Consider the following 20470-nt stretch of genomic DNA (forward strand, 5'->3'; position numbering starts at 1 on the left):
GTGAGGAAAAAAGTATTGCTTTGTCAGGTAGCCTAATTATTTAAGTTTTTCTGAATGAGATCGCGATAATTAAATCTTACTTCTATGAAATATAGGCCTAGACTTATAGATGCCCATATAACTCACATGCTATGGTCAAGTCTTAACGCATGCATGCACATTGACTTTGAATTAGTTTGAAACTATAAATTGTGGCAAATCATTTATAAGTATATAACATACAATAGGCTATAAAAGATCCTTTGACTCCACTATTTATGACAATACCAAAGTATATATAATTTGTGTCTGACTATAGTTTATATATCTAGGAAAATACATTCATGCCTGTAACTGCCAGTAGAGCTAACTGAGAATGGCTTGAAGCAGTGGCTTTTTTAGCACAGAAATTCTAATTGTGTCCAAATGGAGAAAAGTCACACGTTTCTGGGTGTTTCTGATGTGACCACGAGAGACAACTGCCACACATCTCTATCTCTTCTGTCGTATGTCCATCAAGCTCAAGTGTAGCTCACTATGAGTATCTGCTATGGATGATCACCTGAATATTGTCATACGTATTTATGAATCTTTTGGACACACATCCACCCGCCGCCATTGGCTGTTTGAATACCATGCACCTCACAAAGATCTTTCTCTGTGTATTTCACCAGCAGCTCAAAGACAACTCCTCTCTTACTGTCTTGAGGCCCACACGCGTTCTAAACTGATGTAATGACGGTGAAAGGAAGCGATTTCCATTTTTACCCACATCATGGTGGCTGTGTGCGAAGGTCCCTGGTGGAAAGCAATTTATCATGTGCCCCTCCCCCTGGCCCTGTCACTGAGGGAACAGGCAGGCACATGTGTGCATGAATTACCACTACACCCCCCCCCCCCCTCCTTCCACTGGCTCACAGGAAAGAGACAGAGAGGAGAGGAAAGGGATTTAGCGACAGAATTAGTGCTTAATATCAGCAGTGTATTCACTAGTAGTCAATTGTACTCAGGCACGAACATGTCATAATATACAATTACATTATATAGAAGCGAGAATCATTATGGCAGAGAGAATATTAATATAATGGAAAATGCATCTAAATACTGTATGAACAATAGGAGAAATAGTATACCCATTTCAAGCAAGTGCTGCAGTCATGTCATTCACAAAGCTGTTCATCTGACATTGCACAGTTATAGAGTCATCCAGAAATTCATAATAAGCCTTGTGGGGTCCTTTTGGTGACAGGCAAAAAACAAAGGTCAAGGAGTGAAAGGTTAAGTGAGGTTCAATCCCTAATCTGGCCCAATAAACCTTAACAGCAGCAGGTCAAGGACAGCTTTTACAAGGGATCAGAGCCCTAACAGATGAGAATTGCTGTCCAAATCTGCATTTGTAAACACAGCAAGGGGAGAGGGGAGAGGGAAAGGCCTTTGTTGTTGATCTTTGTTGAAGTGTCTGAAATCCATCACACCTGACGAAAACATAATCATAATAGGCTATGAACTAATATAAACCATATGGTCATCCAAGGTTCCGTATGTAGATTTAAGCCTTAAAATAGTGATATGATACATCAGTAATGATCAAGGAATGAGATCACATCGTAAAGAACGTTTAATGAAGAGTGCTATTTTGTACCAAACAAAAAAAATCTGGTGCAGAGGTCGAGCACTGGCCTTTACGTACCTATTTTACGTTTCATTTGTTTATAAGGATACGCAGACGTTTGCCACTATTAGAAAATGTAGCATATGTACATTTTCAAATTGTCAGTGTTGCAAGAGAGGGCAGCAGCTTGCAAAACTACATTCTTCACCTTTAATGATATTTGGGTGTGCTTTTTTAGTCTTTTTTATGTTTCTGAGCAGACACTATAAAATAGTGTTTTCCAAGCAAGGACAACTGCTATGTGTCACGATCATGTGGGTCACAGCTGCCCCTACATTCTAATGTTACCTATGTAACTGACTAGGTATTGACCCTTTGTCGTCTGGGTGCCTCAAGACTGCATGAGCTTGCCAAGCTAAAGCCTAGGTGTTGGTGTCAGGTCTCAAAAAAAATCTTACCAGCACAGTTCAGTGAACCACCTCCACACCCACCCCAACATGAGCTCCCAGATCCACTGTCTTTAAAAAGGAAGGGGAGCCATTTCAGAGTCTTGGGACATAGCTAGAGTAGTGCTACCATCGTTCACACACCCACGGTGCAACGCTGCAGGAAACCTGGCGGGACATCTGGCCTTGGGGAGCCCAGGACGTGACTCACACCTAACCCCATACTCTACTCTAGTGAATTACCACCACTAAAGCTGTCATTAGTGGGTGTGTGGCACAATATAAAGACATGCCGTCGTCTGCCATAGCAAGCCTATAGTTTGGCCAACAGCTGTGTCAATACGGGGAAGCCACTTTAATGTTCAACCCCATTCCAAACAGAAGACAACAACCATTTATTGTGCTTTATGAGTGTGGTTTCTTTTATCAGGCTCAGATGAGATAGCTGCCTCATTCTTGGATAAAAAAACAAGCTCATCAACAGCAATATCTATTACACTAATGTTTATTTAGTTTGAGAGCTTTTTTTTTGTGTTTCGTGTTTCAGACATCCGATAAGCAGTACTATTACGACAAGTTAGTATGATGACTGCATCTCAAACATCTCATAATGATACATATTTACTAGCGTGCAATATTTGGGGCATAGTTCAACAGTCATTCCAGTGTGCTCTGTACCTGTATATTCTTACATTTACTTTCACACCGTCAAGCCTCTGTATCGAAAAAGGTGTCATGCTAAAATGCATGTGCATAATTATCTCCAGCGTTAATTTATGATGACACGGGCTGTTGAGATGTCCACAGCTTTGTGATTGTAGTAACAAAGCCATAAAGCAAACAGCATGAAACGAAGCAGGGCCTCCACGCTTTTAATCAACTCGTAAACAGATCCACTGCATCAAGCAAATGACATTATCACCCTTCTCCTACTAAATCTGCCTAATCCACAGGAGATAAAAATCAACATCGTCAATGGTCACATGTCATATCTATCAATGATGCTTAAAGTACCCTATTTCTGTCTGATTGATCCTAGAATGCAGTTCCCACCTGACAGTGGTAGTTGGACTAATGGAGACAGTGAGAACTGAGCCAAGATAGACAGCCATGTAGAAAGAGACCCCCCCCTCAGCTTTTCGCATGCCATTTCCTTCTCGTTGATTTACAAATGTAAAGTGCTCAATGCTCATCCAGGTAATGTGAGAGAAGTGAAATGGCATCGTTGATGCTATCTATCTGTGCCACTCAAAACTCCTACTTTGCAAGATACTTTCTCATGCTAAGACAGCGTAATTGAGGTCATTTGTGTTTGCCTCGGGATCTACACTACGATGTTTCAGCTGCTCAGATAATTTGCCAATTTTCTGTTTCTGACAGAATATTTTATGGAAATGCAGCCTTCTTCCAGGGTTCTTAATGGAAGATGTTGGAGGAGTATGAGTGCTGATGAGGTTGTTGTCTGTCATTGATGAATGTAAATAGCTGAGAGAATGTCAAAGATGAGCTTAGCTTCAAAGGACTTTCTGCCTTAATTTGAAATAATCAATGTCTCAGTATCTTGAGGGCATTCCACCACACGATCACAAGGTTACACTAATTGTTTGAAGCTGTGTGAAGATGATAGTAAAGAGCTACACAGCTTGGTGAGCAGCCACCCAGTGTACTATCAAAGAGAGCACCGTCCCAGTCAATTTGAGAACAAACCATTATTTTCCAACCATTTTGACGGGTTGTGGTTTTGGTCCACCAGATAATTGGTGTCTTGTTTTTCTCCATCCTCTCAGTGGATGAGCCTCAATGATATGTCATAGGGCCGTCCATGACATCCTATGACATCATCTAGATGAGAGTGGAGCACCAATCACCAGTAGGCTAGTCATTCACTTGGGTTGCCAAGTTGAAAATTAAATCCAGATCCTTTATCAGATGGCAGAGGTAATTGTTTACTTCCCCACTCAGATGAATCAAGATTGTCACAACATTACAGTGATGCATATTCATTGTTTAGAGGGTTCCTGTTATGTTAAGAATAAATGTTAACCCCTCTGATTGTGTCTTGGGTCTCCTATAAACATTTCTCTGGGTCATGAGTCCCCAAATGTCTCCAATCATGTTCTTGTTTTATCTAAACATACACCTACCCTGTTGTAGATTCACTACCTATCACCCAAAACAACAGATGGTCAGCACCAAGGACAAAGGCGATAATGCTGTGTGTTCTGCTCTGAAATAGTTAGTTATGCCTTCCAGCTGCGTCTGAGAAAGGTTTGACTCAGGAATTGATTCTGTTTCATAAAAAATATTTGAATGCCCAAAAATGTCTCTTCTCCTTTTTCTGGACCCAACAATTGGATATGTGCAGTACAAGTGGAATTTGCTGGATACTATTTGATACTGTTGGAGATTTCATAATTTTGAAAGCATGCCGCAGTCAGAACGTGTTATGACAATGATCAATACCATGACTGATGATGGTCAACATGCTGCATGATGGGAGTTGCCTGAGCTGACAGACACACACACACACACACACACACAAAAACTAAATCTTACAAATGTAACCCAGGTTCTCTGAAGGCGATGGGGTAGACCCCTCACTGTGAGACACATATCGCACACACTCTTGTGTACCTTTCTCTGAAGACCCCTATTCAATAATGCTTTGTACATGCCGGTGACGCTTGCAAGTGACCTATCACCCATCCCAATGGATGCTGCAAGCGCGCCATTTCATCCAGCGAACCACCCTTTACAAGCTCTGTGTGAAAGGGGCACTGAGGTGAGGGGTCTCCCTCATCTCCTTTAGAGAACCTAGGTTACATCTGTAACCATTAATTCTCTTTCAGTAAACTCGGTCCACCACTCATTATGGGACCCTGCAGCATACCCCGATTGCCTGGTCTGAACTGGAACCCTATGAGATTGTGCCCCTTCTACATCACGCAGTCTCCAAATCAGCACTAGGGATGGAGTGTGCCACAGTGGGCGCAGTCACGACCAGGTTGCAAACCCAGACGTTAAGAGGAGAGAAGCCCAGCTGGCAGCAGCACTTATCTCCGAAGAGAAAACCCTGGAACAGGGCCTATGACACACCCATCCATGGGTGAGATGTGCCCACATCCCCACAGGGGCTGCAATCACCTAGAATTGTAAGCCTCAACAATGGCCCCCATAATCCAAACCCTGGCAGGATTCACAGAGCAACAACTGATCACAAAAGTAGGACTTCACTGTAGAGAAGGCTTTGCCCTTGTCGGCCAGGTCCTGTAAAAGAGGTCCTGGAAGGGCACAATCTCGCTACTCTCCCACCACACCTCACGAGAAACATGACACAAGAGTCATGAATCCTGGGGGGACGGGGGACAGGTCATTTGGGTGCCCATTGGGCTCAAGGTTTAGTTTTTTATTTTGAATACACCAACTCTTAAACTCCACTTGCCTGTGCACCAGGGAATAAAGTGGAGGTGTAGGTGCAAGCTACTGCTGGTGCTACGTACAGCGCTTCCAGCTCCGCTTCCCAGCTATGCTTCCCCGTCCCATGAGGGGCCTGCTCAGAGGGGATGGGGGAGGGGGAGAGATACTGCTGTGGACACCGTATCTCAGTTGAGGTCGCTGGTCTGGGCCAGGGTGGCTGAGGACTTTGGGATCTTGAAGTGCGGAGGAGGAGGTCACATGGTCACGACCTGGGTGAGGAAGGGTTTCTTCTCCAACCTCAGTCGGTCCTTCAGGGGGAGAAAGGTGGTGTACACTTTGTTTTCCTTACGTCTCAACTTAACTCTCACTTTTGGATCGTTTAGAGTCACCCCAAACAAACCAGCCTGAAGCCCGCATTGAGGCCTGCCTCTGAGTGATCCACACCTCTGGGAGCAGCAGAGGAGTTAACCTTTGGATCAAGATACTCGACCAAGGAGGCTTCCATCAGAGACAGGTTGGGCCACCCAGCCTTCTCTTCTTTATAGGCTTTGTAGGAGCTGGTGCCACTTGGTGCCTTGGCTGAGAAGCGCTGCTTCCATGATGCATTTGGCAAGGAGAGGCACATCTATTTGGTCCTGTGGCAGGATCCCAGGGATCTCAATTTTGAGACCGGAGGAGGCTCTGCGCACTCCATGAAGGACATGTCTGGCTTGGAGACCTCATCCGTCTGCTCCTACACTGCCTTGGCAGGTTGGGCAGTAGGGAGTCCAGTTCAGCGCTATCATCTCCATCCCCATCTGAGAACTTTGTGTTGTGGCCCTCCTCATTCAACTCCATATGCATTGTCGCTGGGCTGTGGCTCAAGGTGGGTCCGGTGATGGAGGATGAGTCGAGGGGACTGTCTACATAGGAGGGCTGCAGCACTTCACCCTTGTTGAAGCATTCTGCAGCAATGCTGCTCTCCGCATACCTTACCCACCACTCAAGACCCTCAGTATCCAGCTGAGTGCATAGCTCGCAGAACGAGGTGTCGAGGGCGGCAATCCGTGTGTGGAGTAAACCCAGGCAAGGTGGGCAGACTGAGTAAGAGTCTTGCCATTCGGGCAGGCCACAGGGCTCTCTTTCTTGGTGCGGTGTCTCCTGGGTCTTGTTGTGAATCACTAGTTAGCGGACCTTCCAAGTGCTAGCTGTAGCCTACACGAGGGACCTAGCAAGTTATAATAAAAACCTAAGGAATTATCGTCAAGCTAGTAAGGGTTCAGCAATTTCCAAAGAATTGCGAGTTCACAGGCTAGCTACAGACCTTCTTGTGAGAGCCTGCTAGCTCATAGAGTGTACAGGCACTCACAAAGTCAAAATAGTCAAACTTGGCCAATTCTTCTTTCGAGGTGAACCACAGGAACCCGGTAGGGACAACCTAATGCTCTTGGAGAATCATAGGATTCTCAGTGGAACTGTTAAGCTAAGTTTTAGCTAGCTACAAGAATACAACTGCAGTACATTTAGCGAGTGAAGAGTGGAAAGGATGAAATGGCACACTTGCAGTATTCCTTTCTTGGGATGGGTGATAGGCAGGGCTATCATTCACAAGCGGCACCGGCCTGTACCAGGCGTGAGTGAAAGGGGGTGTTCAGCGAAAGGTACACAAGTGTGTGTCCCATAGTGAGGGTTTGAGTTGACTGAAAGAAAACCACACTATGGCCTGATTCTCTCCAGAGCTTTGTGGTAGGAGCCAAGTGTGAAAAAGCAAGAGAAACACAGCAATATATAACACTGATGTGATTTATGAGAGCTATATTTATCAAGTTGATATAAACTATTCAACTATTACCAGCCGTCACATTACTCTGGCGATTCATTCACGTAAATCATTGAGACAATACACCCCCTCACCTCCACCTCCTCCATCATCACCACCAACCCTGAACCAAACTACCCCCCCCCCCCCCCCCCCATACCACTCTCGGTAACCTCATGGCTCTCAATAGAGAGTTCTCTAAGGAAATAAAAAATAAACGTGGGGGACGGAGACGGGGACGGGGGGGACATTTCTCAACTCATCCACATGAAATAAGTGATGATACTGGGATGTATCACACATTGATCTGAGGCGTGTGAGGGAGTCGGGCGTATTAAGCAGGCGGGCGAAGGAGACTAATGGGCCTGACTGGGAGACAAATAGATCCCGACGTAGAGCAACACAGCCGCAGGAAATATGGGGCCTCGCATCACTTTTATTGCTTTAATGTATTTTAGTGTTAACTGTGAAAATGGAAGCTCAAATTACCTCCCATCCAGGTTTTTCCTTTTTGTCTCCTGCCCCGAGGAAGTGGAGACAATATAGTGAAAACATCCCAGCGAGTAATATCATGCTGAACAAGCAGGTGTTTCTGCATTACAATAAGGCAATTACCTATTTAACATAGCTAAGTGTAAGAGGGAGAGTTAAGGGGTGGGAGTTACGTTTTGTCTCCAAGGTAATATGATTAGGGAAGACTCTGTCTTGCATTACCAGAAAACAAAATGTAAATGCATACTTTCCAGACATAAATGAGGAACTATTACCACTACACATTCTTGAGGAGATTGTATTTAGCTACTCTAGATGAAAGAGGAAAATGAATGTGGTTTATGTATGAAAAAAATGACTGGTTTAGGACTATGTATACATGATTATACTGAGCCTTGCTGAGGAACAGTAATAATCAGAGTGCCTATATTTTTGAAGATGGCAATAGTTGTCATGTTTGTATCACTAGCTGCATGCTAGATAGTTATTATTATTGTCCAGCTCTAGTGTCATGTTTTGATTACACTCCTGTAAATGTTGTCACAGGCCACACAGTGAGTCACATCATGTCACAGCTCCATGGGCAAACACCTGTTCCATTCTGAAGCCCCTCCAGTTCTGACAGCAAGACAGTGACGTCGGGCCCCACAGCAAAGGCTCATCTGGTGATCAAGAAGCTCCAATGATGTCTGTCCGCACAGCCCAAAGCAATGGATCCCAGAAGATAGACCTGAAGAATATCAAAACCAATAGGCTTGCTACAATGCTCAGTATAATCATCAGGAGCAACACTGCAATCAGTTCCCATATTAAAACAGTCAACCAACCAGTCAACCAACCAGTCAACCAGCCACTCAGTCAGTCAGCAAGTCAGTCAGCAAGTCAATCAGTCAGCCAGCCAGTCAGCCAGTCAGTCACTCAGTCATACACAGCTGCACATGCTGCACTGTCTGCCTTTATGCAGTGAGTAACACTGGAACAAGTCCTTTGGTCTGAAAGGTTGGAGTGACTTGGCACACTGGCACAGAGGATGGTTCTGCTGTTGTCATCGTTGTGTGCTGATTTTCTTGGCAGTGTGCCTTTATTTATTACATTATCAAGTTGTTGCTATTATCCCATGTGGTTACTCTGTAACATCTTTAGTAACTATAATCTGTGTACCCAACTAATAATTGTAGATAATGCACACAAAACTGTACATTATCTACAATGGTATGAAGCTTAACATTACTGAAGGTAGTCTTAGATTTAGTTTGGTGAAGGCCTGACAAGGCTGACAGACAGCTGTTAGCATAGAGACAGACTGTGAAGGAGTGCAGATGTGTACATTTGTCATAGCTAAGCTATAATAACTTCTGTTCATTGAGATTGAATGAAAGACATGAAAAATATCATAAACTTTTGCAGCCTATACAGTGCTCTCTCTCTCTCACACACACACACACGCACGCACACAAAATAGTGAAAACAGAGGAAATCCAGTAATAGAAGGAAAACTGTCATTAACTGTGATGAAACAAAGACAAACAAAGAGATCATTTGAAATCTTAAGTAAATTATAAGAAATCAAATGTTGAGTTAATAACAGATTTTGTGACTATCCGTTTGCTCTGACATGAATTTGAGATGTGAACATGATTAAAAGATATCAAGTATTTGACAGGTATCACATTTCCCTCAGGCAGTGAGGATTCTCAGTGTGATGACACTGTCAGTCTCACACACGTCTCTGTCGACAGGCTGGAGCTAAAGTACTGACTGACGTACTGTAGTTCAGGAATAACTCTAACCAGATTACAAATGGAATATTTGAATAGATATGCAAAGAAAGACTGATAATGTAACCAAAATACGATATGTTTAGTTTGGTGCTTAGGCTTTCATATTTCATCTAATGCAAATTTTATGGTACTCTCCACACATAGCCATTAATGTCACACAAAGAGTGTGTGACAAGAGTTTGTATTTTGTTTCTCTTTCACAATGAACGAAACATATTTTGTCTTTATAATGCACTTGAGACTTTCTTCTGCTCGCTTAATTCTCAGAAATAACAACACAGAATACCATTGATTTCAATCATAGATGCAACGTCAAGGAGTACAGTTCTCCCCAGAACACCATTGTACAAATCCCCTAAATGGATCATTCATAATCAGTCTCCATACATTAGTTGTGACTGGAGTCGAGAGCGCTGTGGAGAGATGACGGGCGACGCAGGCTTTTAAATGCCATGCTTTCAACACCAAGTGTGAATGGCCACTGTGTATGCATTTTTCACCGTAGTACATGCAATGTTCAGTATATGACATGCACAGTTGATTTACCACCCTCTTCTAGCTAAATAATTTACAGTTATATGCCTCTCTGTGCTTTTAATGGTTGTTGTATGGGGCTGCATGCTTTTAAAATGTTCCACAAGCACGGTCCTGGATGGATAGTACTCTACTGATTAATAATCTGCTCAACACCTCTGCTCAATACCTCATAGGAAGAGGCCTGGGTGTGTGTGTGTGTGTGCGTGTGCATGTGCATGTGTGTGTTTGTATTTGTGTGTGTGTGTGTGCGTGTGCTTCATGAGGGCGTGTATGCGCATGCCTGCATGTGTGTTGTTTGTTTGCACACTTTCGTGCAGAGCTCCATAGATGATCAGATTCGTCTGATGTGGCGTGTGCAAAAATATGTTTTAATATTTGATGCATGATTTACCTTCAGTGTTCAGGAGGGAGCCCCATTATGAAATATGAATGGGCCTGTTTGTTTTTGTCAGTCTAAATGCCAGTTCAAAGAAAAATATGGTCAGTACTCGGCGGGAGTCCACTCTTTGGTCGGTAAACACTGCACTATTATATTATTCATTACAAAGTCGTTTAAACTTCATTTCATGGATACCGCCAATCAAAAGCCATTGTTGTGCCATGGCCTATTATTGTGGGCTAATATTTAACATCCCTGGCACGATGTCCAGGTGTAGAGTACAGGCTTGAGAATAGGAGTCATGATATAGTGCAGATTAATCATACAGGTGTTGACCATGTGGAACACCTGTTGATATGCTAGTAGATAAGAAATGAATGAACCACCTATTCATCTACTGACTGGAGCTCTACTTACCACATTTCCATCTCCAGGTTAATTTATTTCAGTTCAAATGTCATTAGTTAGGCTAAATGGTATTAGACAGCACAAAGGTTTAGGCCTGCTGCGTGCTTAGTTGAGTTCAGAACTAAAGACACTCAAGAAACATTTCGACAGGTTGAGTGCTTGCAGGCTTTTAGCCAGATTGTTGGAGATGATAGAATAATTTGTCCTTGCTCTTGTAACCATTGCGGGAGAATAGATGTGACAGTTGTGAACAAATATGAAGTTGATGAGGAAGTCGACGGCTAAGATGCAAAATGGGGTTTGGATTGTATGAAACCTCAAAGCTGTTATTGTTCATTTGATCCCTGGGTTGTGTGATACAGTGCTTCGTAGTAAAGTGCTCCATCAGTCTGTTGTCAGTATGATCGTTTCACTTTTAGATAATATAATTCAAGTAAAGAGACAATACCATGCACTAACACGACAGCATTGATGTGAAATGGACTTCCTTTCAGGCATTTCCTCCACTTTGAAGACACCTGGAAAACACACCCTTGTGGTTAGTGAGTAAGCGTCTAAACATAATAGTTTTGCATTGATATAATCAAAGCCAATGAGTAAATAAGACATGCTGTGTCTTTTGAATATGCATCCAAGTGTGAGTCATTAATCATTGTGACACTTTTAACACTTACAGGGTTGAAGGTAAAACATCTAGCTTTGCGTGTTGCTGCCCTCTGTGGCCATACTGAACATTTCAAAACGTCAATATACTACGTTTTGTAATAGTGGCAAATGTGTGCATATCCATGTAAACAAACAAATCCATGTAAAAGTACAAATGGTATGTAAAGGCCAGTGCTCGACCTCTACACCAGATTTAAGAAAGCACTGTGTTTGGACCAAAACACTGCTCTTCCCTGAATGTTCTTTAGCATGCGTTCTCATTTCTTCATCGGTATTATCGATTTATCATGGTCATTTTGCACTATTGTGAAGCTCAAATCTACATACTGGACCGTTAACATCTACTGTACTATAAGCCTCCCCAAAATGGCTGCCCCTCTTCTGGAGTGCATACGTGACTAACATCAACTGTATATCAACAAAAAGCATCAGACAGCGATTGGTCTGTGAAAAAAAGGAATATGGCTTCAGCATTAAGCTTATAGCAGTAAAGTATGTCACTGTCCATAATATCAACAGACTAATAAAACACAAGTCCAGATGAAACCTAATGTGACTATAATCTAATTTGTGTTCTGCCTGGAAAAGTCTGCCTGGATTCAACTTCCTGACAATTCCCTTTATCTTGTTTTGTGTTGCCGTATGTATTAGTTCTACATGCTACGCCTGTTCACACATTACACTCTCCTCACACCATTAGGCTATGCCTGTCATGTTTTAATAAGCATACAGTGGAATATTTCCTCATTCCAGACCAGACATTTGTCTTCGCCTCTATGAAGTTGTTGTTTTTTTGTGGAATTTTGAAATCATACTAGTGACAACTCTTTTCAACTACTATCTGTTCTATCCTTTATTAGGCACAAGATTGAGGTTGGTGGAATTTGTTTCCAGCATGGTGGGGAGCTCTACATTCACCAACATATTGTAATGACCCTGTGTAAGGTCCATTAACAGCTCCACCAAGGGAGTTAACTCTCTTGGTGTTGTAGCTAGAGTGGCCGGTTTGTAAGCGGAAGGTCGTGAGTTCAATATATGCTACTCTACCCCGCTGTTTGCTACAGTATACAGCACTGAGACAAGACAGACCACACACACAGTATACAACATTATGTACAATGAGTGTGCAAGGTGCAGTAAGGTGTGCAAGTGCGGCAGTTCATAGGTCTTTTTGGTGATTTTTAACCATCAGCAAATGTTCTTAATGATATTCAGCTAATGTTCTGAATGAAAACTAGCCACAATCGGGCCTATTGTAACTATCCAATTCCCACAGTACGCTGGAAGCTTTTAGCTGCTGAGCCAGGAACTGAGTGTCTTTGGAGGGAAACTTGGCTGCTCTCCCCAAATGCATATCGTTTGTGTATCACATGCTTAGCAGTGGTTCCTATGCTGTATTTATGTACTCTGACTGTATCTCCTTTCATTGAAACTCATACCAATGACGGGGGTCTTTTTTCTCAAATAGAGTGCCATTTACAAGCAATCGTGCTGGGGTGGGACCACAACCAGAGGACATGTTAATAGCACACATCCACTGCACACTTGATGCTCCCGACAGCACAAACCACCACACACTCCCTAAAAGGGTCTTCTCAGCTAATCTACTGTACTGAGTATCCAGTACCAGGATCTGTGGCAATGTAGTCACAGGTAGGTCTGAAAAGGAAACATGACAACACATGTAACATCACATCAGGCATTATTCCAGGGTCGAGGCAAGAACATGTATTATTTATACAAATAATAAATACATAATAATCTAAATAATGTAAATAACGTACATGTCAATACGTATGTGAGGTCAGGCACTGATGTAACACAGTACTTATCATTGTTCACTTAACTTGTTAGTATGTGATGCAGATGATAAGGGAAATGGGTTTTGGATGGATAATTCAGACGTTTTTAACCATAGGATTCTGAACATGATACTGTAGCATGTCAGACAGACAGTGGTTGACACTGGCCTTTCACCTGAGCTGTCCGGGGACTGGAGTGTCTCCTGTGTGACTCTCAGCCTGCCTACAGACAGTAATGTTCACCTCACCAGCACCACCGGTCCAGCCATGGTTTACAGTGCTCCTGCTTATATCCCATTTCAACTGTCCTCTGCTTCCTGTCACTATACTGAGTCTACTGCCAACCTGTTGCCGAACCTCAAACTTCTCCATTGTTTTAGTCTGCTTCCCATTATTTATTTCTCATGGCTAGTTCCTTTATCAAGTTTCCTCAAAAGTGTAGCTGGTTTACATTGGCCATTTGAGGAGACGGTGTGTTGGCAAGCCAGAGGTTGCAAGTTCGAGACTTGGTTGGAGCAACTCTAATTGAGGGGTTACTGTTTGCAACAACTTGATGTCTGTTTCACATGAATTCATGACATGCATACTATACATATGGCAAATAAATGTATTCTGAAACTTTAACTTAAACTAATGTAGTTGAAACCCATGAAATCATCCATGTCAAATGTATTTATATTTACATATTTACCTATGCCTTTATGGCATAGGTAAATGCCGCTATGGCTGTACATCACGTGACATAATTCTTACAGAGGCATTTGATGGATGACCTTCATCAACACAAAGGAAAATGGAGGTGGTACAGAATGTTACTTTGACATTAAAAAAAAAAAATCCTCTTTGCTGTTATTTGAAGTCAATCTCATCTCTCCTTTGTCACCGGGTCAGCATCAAAACAAACCACCCTGACAGCTAACTACGCCTTCGATGATTAAATCTCCCTCTGTCAGATCAGTGCTGTAGCCAACAGCGGTAATACATATTTAATGGTATGCAAACCAAGGTCATGGAATATACTGTACATGTTTAACATGAGTGTCAGAGAGAGTATTGACATTTCACTCTGTCTGTTCTACCTCAGGCTCATTAGTTTGTTGGACATACATACATTTGCATGTTATTCTTTAAATTAATTTACCATTGTTGAAAATCAAGTATTTCTCTGCCACTGTGCTTATTCATTTCACTGTGTAAATGATTTGAATAGAAGGATCGGTGTGTATATGTATTTCTGCAGTGTTTAACATTTAATACAATTGTGTGTGTGAGTGTGTGTAGCGCCCCTTTGCTGGTCTGGGCAATTAATAGGGGTGGCTAACCTGAATTCTTTAAATAAAATGTTATCTCTAACTATTATTGTTTGCTTACTTTGTCTGTTCACTACAGGTATCAGTAATAACTATGTTGCAATACTTTTATAACGTACCGTCCATAAGTCATCTAACCATATGGATTCCCACTTAATCTACAGTATATCTTATCATGCAATTAAATGTTTCCCCTCTATGTAGAAGCTATAGCTATGTGTTCAACCTTAAATGCAAATAATCATTCACATTAACACAGTCCCACCAATTCCATGTCTTTAGTTAATTTATTCAAATCAGTCTTCTTTCACTGATCTTCAATCCCCAAAATAGCTTGCATGAAATGAAAATACAATACCACTTAAAGTGCACATTCAAATATCCAAATCAATCAATGAAATGAAGTAAAACCTATTCTAAAGCCGGCAATGATAACTATGATAACTATACCAAAGTCAGCGCGTGTAGCTTGCGTGCGTTGTAGCTCACCTAAAATGGCGGCTCCTTCACTCTCACGAGCTAGAAGACAAAAACGAAACTCCCAGTTCCTTGAGCAGGCAGCCGCGCGAAGCTCCTCTCTCGGCAACCGGTGCAGTTTTCTCGAACGGCAGGAATCTTGTGTGCTACTGTCTCTCCCGGTTGGTATAGACGTCTTGAGCTCCCGTGTTGCTCGATCACAGTCCATAAGCACTCCGAAGAAAGCTAGCTATCTCACTGTTGAGCTAGGCTAGGCTAAGCAAGGTGGCTGACCGTCTGAACGGTTACTCCTCTGCAGAGAAATGGTTCCAAAACAGTTCATCCGCCGAACGTAATAACTTGTAGAGTTCACGGGTTGTGCACTCGCATTATTACCTTGTTCTAAACACAGAAATAAGTGGGCTACGTATTTCCACACTATTAACCTTACTCAGCACAGCAGCACATTCCATGCGTTCTCCTCGTTCGCCTTCCCCAATCTCACTTCTCATCCACCTGACACCTGACCTTCAACTTACATTTTCATTGGCTCATGAAAATAAACAGAATGCACAAACTTTACATTTGAATCTTTTCTCACAGAAATCAAAAGTAAATTCCTTTACAATATTGCCAGCATTGTGAACATAGTATTTAAGAAAACAAAATACATCATGTAAATAATTCAATACATGAACTTAACCCATGAAACTCTATTCAATATCAAACATAGTAATAGTTTTACCCTTTTTAAGTCCTATGTATTCTATTAATGAACTTATTCTATTTATTAGTTCCTATTTATTAATCAATGAACTTTTAATAGTTAGGCCTAATTTTCCATAGGGCTACATGTGTGTATGTGTCCCCACCTCCTTTAATACAGCTGTCCTTGAACCCTTTCCTGAGGTTATCCTCCACTTACTCACCCATACTGTATGAAGACGTAACTGAAAAGACCTTTAGCTTTTCTAAGCTCTTTGAGGGCGTCCGGAGGGGGATGCACGTCCCAGTTCACCAAGTAGATCAATTTGGAGAGTCTCTCTCCTGATGTAATTGCCCGCCATTTCATAAAAAGGATTTATTGAAAATCAGATCTCAGGTTATGGGCCCCGGTGACAGCAAAAGAAAAATCTAGAATTTACTGTCTGCTTTTACAGCCGGATTTCAGAAATAATTGTTGCGGGACATGACGGTAAGTTAGCAGTTATAAACCTGTCCTCCATATAAATTACCTAATCAGGAGATCCCAGCGGTTATATAAATTGAGGCACTCATTCGTCTTCAATGGCCTGTGTGTGCATATAAACCCACAACGACCATCATATACTTCACGGAAAGGGGGCCTGCGTGGCTGTTTACAGAGTTAGGGGGGAAATGGATGACTTTTTGCATGCTCAATCAACTGTGAAATGTCCATTTAATCATCCCCAGAAACCCCCCTGGTTTATTTGTGCTGCAGCGAGGATTTACATTTCCAAACATCCCCCATATTAATCATTACTTCATCACGCCCTCCAACTGACAAGCAGCATAAACCACCTCAGTGTACTGTAGTGCGTGTGTGTGTGTGTGTGTGTGTGTGTGTGTGTGTGTGTGTGTGTGTGTGTGTGTGTGTGTGTGTGTGTGTGTGTGTGTGTGTGTGTGTGTGTGTGTGTGTGTGTGTGTGTTGGTGGGTGGGTGGGTGTGTGTGTGTGTGTGTGTGTGTGTGTGTGTGTGTGTGTGTGTGTGTGTGTGTGTGTGTGTGTGTGTGTGTGTGTGTGTGTATGTGTGTGTGTGGGTGTGTGGGTGTGTGTGTGTGTTCTATTGCAGCAGGGAACAACCTGAACTCTGATTCACTCACCCCTCACTATGTCCAGCAGAAATAACGAATTATAGTGACACAGATCACATTTTTGTGCTCTGTGGTTTGAAATATACTTTTTATTTTTATTTTAAGAGACATGGGTCTCGCTTTTCAAGAGGAAACAAAGGTGTTTGAGGAAAGAATAAACATGAAGAATAAACATGTTTGAACAATTAACTTATTTCTCTTTAAGCACCTGTGAGATTTGGTTTAATTCCACAATAGAAATGATTTAATGTCACAATAGTGAAAGAAAATGTAACGATTTGACACCTGGCTTTTGCTAACTCTTTACGAATAGCACCCTAGCTGTGACTGCAACAATGCGATTTTTAAGTGATTCGCAGGAGACTCTCCAGCAGGGGTGCTTTTAAAAGACCTACTCTACCTACTGTAATGATATGCAGAACACTTTACCATCAACAATGAATCCTTCATAAAATAGTGAAGTATAACTTTATCACCCTGGATGAGGAGCATGTTACATTTGCCACTTTAAACAAGATGAATGGGTCAGTCAGCCATTTACATTCTCATACATTTTTATGACTCTGCCATGAAGTGAACTTGATGTATCGGTAACAAGATAAATGATGGGCATAAAGATTTGGCAGCTTTTCTGTTTTTAAACAATCTTTCATTTGATGCCACTCTTTTACTTTAACACATGACACTCTGTCTGTCTTCGCAACCTTGCTTTCATACACACACACACACACACACACACACACACACACACACACACACACACACACGAAAATAGATATTTCATATGTACATGGCAACATCATTCACTACCTGGCTAGAACCCTTTAGGACTGCCACAAAGAATTTCACTCCACATGTCAAGTGTTACACACTTGTGTTAACTGTGATGCAAAGTGCACAAAGGAATGTTTTGTTCTACCTGGTACAGGGAGTCGGTCACCCAACGATGTGATCTGAGTTAGCCAGGCAGTAGCATGAAAAGGAGCTGAAAGCTTCACTTTACAGTTGCCAGCCCCTTTCAAGGATTTCTGGAGAATGATGTATGAATGTGTACATTTTGACGCAGCTTTTCAGCAAGGCGGAAACTAAGTTGGGTCGCAGGAAATATCCCCTGTCATAGAGTGATGGAGGATGCTAAATGGAGGGTTGGAGTGATGGAGGAAGATGTTCCCTCTCACTCTCGCTCTCTCCCCTCTCTCACTCTTAATAGATTTACAACTGGTGTTGGATGTGATGATGGAAACATTCCAACAGATGAATCTGCCTCATTCAGTCAGTCAGATAATCTGACACTTTTACCTATCTGGACGGCAGATTAAAATTGTGCACCAGAATGCTGTGGATGGATTATTCTGGAGGCCTCAGCTCCACCATGGTGACTTGTAAGCGGCCCTGGCCCATTTGGTCACAAGTGAGCAAGGGCGTTCCAGAGACAGTAGTGATGTATCACCTGCTCCATGTAAAGGATCATTTTATGAGATACCTCCACTTTCAATGTGAATTATTACATGCATATATTTTTTCTCCATAGCAACTTTTGATTTTCAACCCAACTTAAGTCAATCTAACTGGCAAATGAGCCTCCAGAATTACCTTGGCATTATTCGCCTTACTGGGCATGACTGTGGTTGGCTAGCTAGCTGATTGACTCAAAGTTTTTAACACAGACCCACGCACAGACAAATGCATTACAAATGTCAGTGTATGTATGTGCATGTGTGTGAGCTTTGTTTAAGCTGTGGTGAAGTCATCCTTTGTCAGGCAGTCAGAGTAGGTTGGGGGGGGGCACGGGGAAGAGAAACAGGAAGTACAACAGAGAGGGCCATTGTTTAGGTGTCCTGGATGAGGCCTTTAATTTACACCCAATGGCCGGCGCGAGAGGCAGCACCACTCTGAGGGAGAGAGAGAGAAAGAGCCCCATCATGGAAAACAGCACTCCTGTCTCCTGCAGCGGGCTGGGACGGGGCTGAGAGCTCCCAGCCGCCCCTGTATGATTAATGACTTACGGCCACGCTGTGTGGAAGGCTGGTAATTAGCCACAGGCTGATTAAAGACAAGTAAACCTCTGCTGATAACCCGATGCTGTTTTCTCCCCAGCTCGCTAACGCTAACGCTGGCATGTGGAAGCTCTTACTGCCAGGGTTGCAAGAACCAGACCAACGTTGAGTATGATGAATGTAGTCTCCAACAGGCGTATACAGGCCCTAATTTAAAACTATTTAGCGTGTGACATATTGGCATTGTGCTCTCTCTGTCTCCCTCTGTTCATGTTCCTGGTTTTACGGCGCCGTCCAAGTTTCAGGGGCCGTTGTTTTGAATGGGAGCTTGTTGGCATATTCATGAATAAAGTTTTGTACGCTTGCTCACTCTTTGCTCCTCTGGTCTTTTCCCCTTTTCGATTGTTTACGTTCCAACCATTTGCATTTTCTATATTAGCGAGAAAGGGCACAGTGGCAGATTGCCACAAGAATTTGTCAACTACCGAATTACAGAGTTCTCGCTCTCCAGCACATGGAAAGGAAGAGTGAATCTTGGCCAGAGAATGCACAGCATTACTGTGAATTTACATAAATCCCCACAATCTAATCAGCGTTTGCCAAGGCATGACAACGTCTCATAGTTTGTCTACAGATGACCCACAGAGGGATGCAGAGTCTGTCTCCAGATGAGTTACAGTTTTTTTTTTTTTGCTTAAACATATTTGTCCACTCTGACGTCACATTTTCAAAACAATTAACACACAGGCTAAAACAGAAGCTGACTGGCCAAAATGACTAATTTTGTTTGCAAAATGCTCTAACACTCACAAAACATTAAAAACATGCAACAAAAGCAAATATTTCCATCAAACAACACAATGTGGTCAAATTAATATATTATTTCAATAAATCATCACACAATGGACAACAAAATACAAAATACAGCTATCAATATGAACCGTTTCAACCTTAATTTGTGCTATATGCCTGTGCCATTTGTTGATACTTTACATAGTTACATAGTTATAGTGTGTGCCAAAAATGGCAAGCAAGCATATCATAGCATGAATTGTATTATTTTCTCCAAAGATGATTTTACTAGAGATAACAAACCCTGCTGCACTCTGCACCTGCACTTTTTACACTTTTTTGAGATGCCCTGTTGAAATACTGTAAAAAGAGAAATTTTCTAAGAAAGTTTTCTTTATGAATTTTATTCTTGTGTGCAGGTCTTTCCGTGCCCATGAACTGTCATTGACATGTAAGACATACAGTAAGCACCTAGACTAGACAAATTTGGACATTCATTATGGTACAGCTTTTGTACTGCATTCTTTCTTCACCAAAGAACCAATACAGAATTTCACCCAAAATCAGAAATACTCAGAAACAAAATGTTTTATTGTACTGCATCAGATTTTTCGAAGTCATTCTTTTTTCCATACTTTCAAAACTCAGAAATGCTGAATACTGTAAATAAAAATAAAATAAACATAAAAGCAACCAAAGGAAACTTATGGGTGGAAATATCCCCAAAAACTAAATAAAGAGTTGAAATACTCAGAACTTCACAT

Source organism: Argentina silus (assembly GCF_951799395.1).
Source record: "Argentina silus genome assembly, chromosome: X".
Classification (NCBI taxonomy): Eukaryota; Metazoa; Chordata; class Actinopteri; order Argentiniformes; family Argentinidae; genus Argentina; species Argentina silus.